We start from the raw sequence: 4,017 nt of genomic DNA, 5'->3' as shown, positions 1-4,017 counted from the left end.
ACCTAACCCTCCCCCCACTCCCCCAGCTACATGTCATTTCAATTGCTTCAACACAAGCATTTAGGAGAACTCTAATGAGCTAGTTTGGAGAAAAAAGCCCAAGGAGAATTAATCCTAGTACCCCCAGCTTTCTTAGGAATTTCACCCAATGCCAGCATAAAAGAGGGATTAAAAAAAGGCTCAGTTGAAGAAGGGGTGGCACTCTTTTGCTGCTGGAAAGCCATTTTACTAACTTAAGCTATAAATATGAAATCTCATCATCATATTCTTCCCTTTTGTAACTACTGGCACTCAGAACAAACCTAAGAACAACAGTTTACAGAGGCAAGGAATGCCTCTGCAGATCCAGAACCTCAACCAACCAGGTGTATGTCAGAGGGTAACTTCAACAGCAACTAGTGGTAATAAGTTGGTTATTTATGGGAATTCAGGTATTTCATCACTCCAATCTAAAGATCTATTTCACCTGTCTAAGGCTCAACAAACAATGTATTATGGAAGCAATACAGTATTTGAAACAGTATAAAAAGGTCTAAGAAAGGCCATTAAAATAAAATTGGGCTATATTTCAATTAGTAAATCATTTAACTGAGAACAAAGTCTTTTTTTATAAAACTAGAGCATGTAGCATCTAATGTCTAAGAGTAGCATTGCATAAAAATAAACACAGCTTTCTGTTATTACAACTACCCAAATAATAACTACAGTTATCAAAATAACATTTTCCCCAAAAGTGTCAGGAGACACTGAGTCCACGGTACATTAGAACTACAATCACCAGTTGATAACAATAGCCTCTGAAATATTTTTCATATCCTGGGCATAGAAGGACAACAGTGACAAGGATTCAGTTAAAGTAGGAATGACACAAACGGTGGCGCCAAGAGATCTGCAAAACACTACATCCGATGTTGTCCACACACAAACACTAACAAAGCTTTAAAGTTTTGAGAGTCTCTGATGTCCTGCAGAGATCACAGCACCATCATTTCAACAAAACAGGCCAGAAGAGGGAAGTAAGCAAAATTATTAAAAGAAAATGAGATTCGAGGAAGCAGTCAAAATAAAGTCAGTCCAAAGATAGGGTAGGTTAAATGTGTTTTAAAAAGCTCAGTTAAACATGCTAAAAGTAACATTTAATTGTACCACCAAACAGTCATTAAAACAAAGCAGCACTTGAAAGCACCTCCCAACTATGGGAGTAAAAAGCTACTCTCTTTCTACAACTGCAGTATTTCAGCCATGGCCACTGGATTTTCTCATTCCATCCTACTGCTTCAGTCGCTTATTCCACACTCAGGACAATGCCACTGCAGTGACTGAGTAATCACCAACGCTACTCCCAATAGAGGAAACAGCAGTTGACCACTTGATTACATAGGAAGCTCCTCATTTCCTTTGCAGTTCTCTTCATAATAGCATAAATAATCTAAAAAAAAAAAAGTATCATGTGGAACAAGCCTAAAAAACAGTTTTAGCGACTTTTTGTCAAAAAGGAATTTGGCCAGAAATCACCATTAATTTTTCAAACAATAGAATTGAGATATATGCCCAAGTTTAAAAAAAGGAGTTGGAGTCACTGCTTTATAATTGTTGATCTTACCCTCTCAAGTATTTTGGGGTTGAGTCTCTAGATTAAGTGTTCTGTGCAAGACTGTTCATGTTTTATGACAGATTTCTATTTCCAACTAGTAGAAAGGCAGCTCCCTCCCCAGTCATAAACTTTGATATTTCATAACTTCTTTAAAATCATATAAAGCATCTTACCATTTTGTGGCTATACCAGATAAGAAAAGAATATGGCTTCACTTTTAGTCATGATGAGGGGTTGAAAAATAAATATGGGATTGATTCAGTTGGTTAATGCTCAAAATTTTAAGCAGCCAGAGTCCCTTGTGCTCTTCTCATCTAAGCATCAGAACAAATCTACTCTAACAGATCAGCAACTAAACCAATACCACCCCATCATCTGATAGAGGCTTGTTCCCTGTTTCACAAAGGCTTGCCACCAGCTGCTTACAGAGTGAGGAAGTTTCAGAGGGCAGGTCCATCAGATCACCAGTTTTGAGACTGGGTGTGTGGAGTAGGGAGGAGCTGGGAACAAAGACAACTGAAAAGCCGAATGCTTAATCATCACACAAGCATCTTCCACATTATTGCTTTCTTCCTCACCCCTCCTATCCACCCTTGGTCTGGAACAATACACTCACTGAGAGCTGATGGTTACAGATCTTACAGAATAGAATTCAACAGCTCCTTCCAGAGTTTGTTCATTCAACATTAAGGCTTCATATTGTCATAACATTGGCAGTCTCTCTCCACCACACGCTGCTGTAGCTGTCTTCAGCCGAACAGCTTCTGTTTACGAAAGGAGACCTCTGGAGGGCTATTCTTCTTGAGGAACTCCAGATTGCAATCTCAAATTCTAGGACCAACCAGTCCTGACCCACTGACTTCCCAGAGTGCGTGATAAACACTTTTAACGTGTTTTTAGGTGGAAATCCAAGAACAAGCATCTGGAGCTAGGGGTTATCAACTGAAGTAGCAACTTAAGAATGGGTAGCAAGTTTGCACCAAAATGGACTCCAACATGACATGCAGGAAAGGTCATTTAAAGTTTTGCTTAAACTTAATATCAACATACTAGTGTTGAGTTTTGGTAGTTTTGCTTGCTTGGCTTATTTCAGTTTTAAATTCCTGCTATGTTAATACTGCCTTGGATCATTTACAAAATTAACAGATTAATACTACCCAAATCTTAAAGTAGTAAATTTTAATGATAAAAATGCCCCACTGATGTGACAAATAGTAATAGTGAACATCTGTGGCCAGATGAGATTATAGTCTACTTTCAAACTAGTACTTCAATGTTTCTGCCGCCAAAAATGTTATACAAGCAGCATAGTTATACTTCCATGCAATTGACAATCTCCATCCCAACCAACTATACTAGATGTTTTGAAGTTCTGCTACCATGGAAAAAAATCCTTTCTGTGGTTAAAATTAGCATTTTGTAGTTAAAATTTCTTTCTTCTAAACATCACAAATGTGGGATACATCTAGCTGCTATCACCTGCCCCAAGTAACGCAAGCTGGTTTTTATGACATCTTTTAGGCATCATACAGATACCCACATCACAACAGCAGAATTCAAACTGCAAAGAACATAAGGTTCAATACAAAGAATTTTAGTCAACACACCGTACAGCACAAAAGATAGTACTACAAAGCTAATATTAATCACAAGTGAAAGCAAATATTATTCACAATAAACATGTATCAACAAAAGTAATCCAGTGTAACTTATTCAGCACAATAGTCTATTCCAGTAACTGATACAGGGATGTGGTCCAGAGAAGGAGGAAACACAGGAGCAGAAAACAGGAACACCAGAGAGTGGAATTAAGACAACTTCCAATCACTTCTTGTCATGCAGTATTAGGACCTCATCCTATCTCTCCCCACAATCTATAAGTGAACTAAGTTCCTTCAATGTATACTGAAGTGAGATATATAAGGATATATAAAGATATATAAGGATATATAAAGTGATTCTGAAATGTTAGATACTTTCAGTCAAAGTTGGGTCAAACACTGTTCTACAGAAAACCTAACTATTACATCATCCAGGCAGGCAGATACCATTAGTTTACAAGCTGACCTCCAAGCACAAAGGATGAGACCAACAGGAGAGCTCTGATACTGAGAAGTCCCAACGTGTATGTCTCAAGAAGGGCCATGACAAAAGAACAGGTGAAAAAAGCTAGTTTAAGTAGCAGCATAACATTTGCAATTTTCTCTTCAGGTATGAGTTCATCTGGTACACATAAGAGACAGTAAAACCTACATAAGTGGTTCTACTATACATACCAAGAGTCATTTCTCCAAATGAAACAATGCATTGCATCCCAGATGGAAATAAACCAGAATGGGCACACACACCATTGATCCATCTAGGAACACAGGATAATTCAGGGAGAAAGGAAACTCGGGAGTTTTCAATTCAGCCTCCTGCTG

This window comes from Buceros rhinoceros, unplaced genomic scaffold (genome assembly GCF_000710305.1).
Source record: "Buceros rhinoceros silvestris isolate BGI_N320 unplaced genomic scaffold, ASM71030v1 scaffold5439, whole genome shotgun sequence".
Lineage (NCBI taxonomy): Eukaryota > Metazoa > Chordata > Aves > Bucerotiformes > Bucerotidae > Buceros > Buceros rhinoceros.
This window is presented reverse-complemented; position numbering follows the sequence as displayed.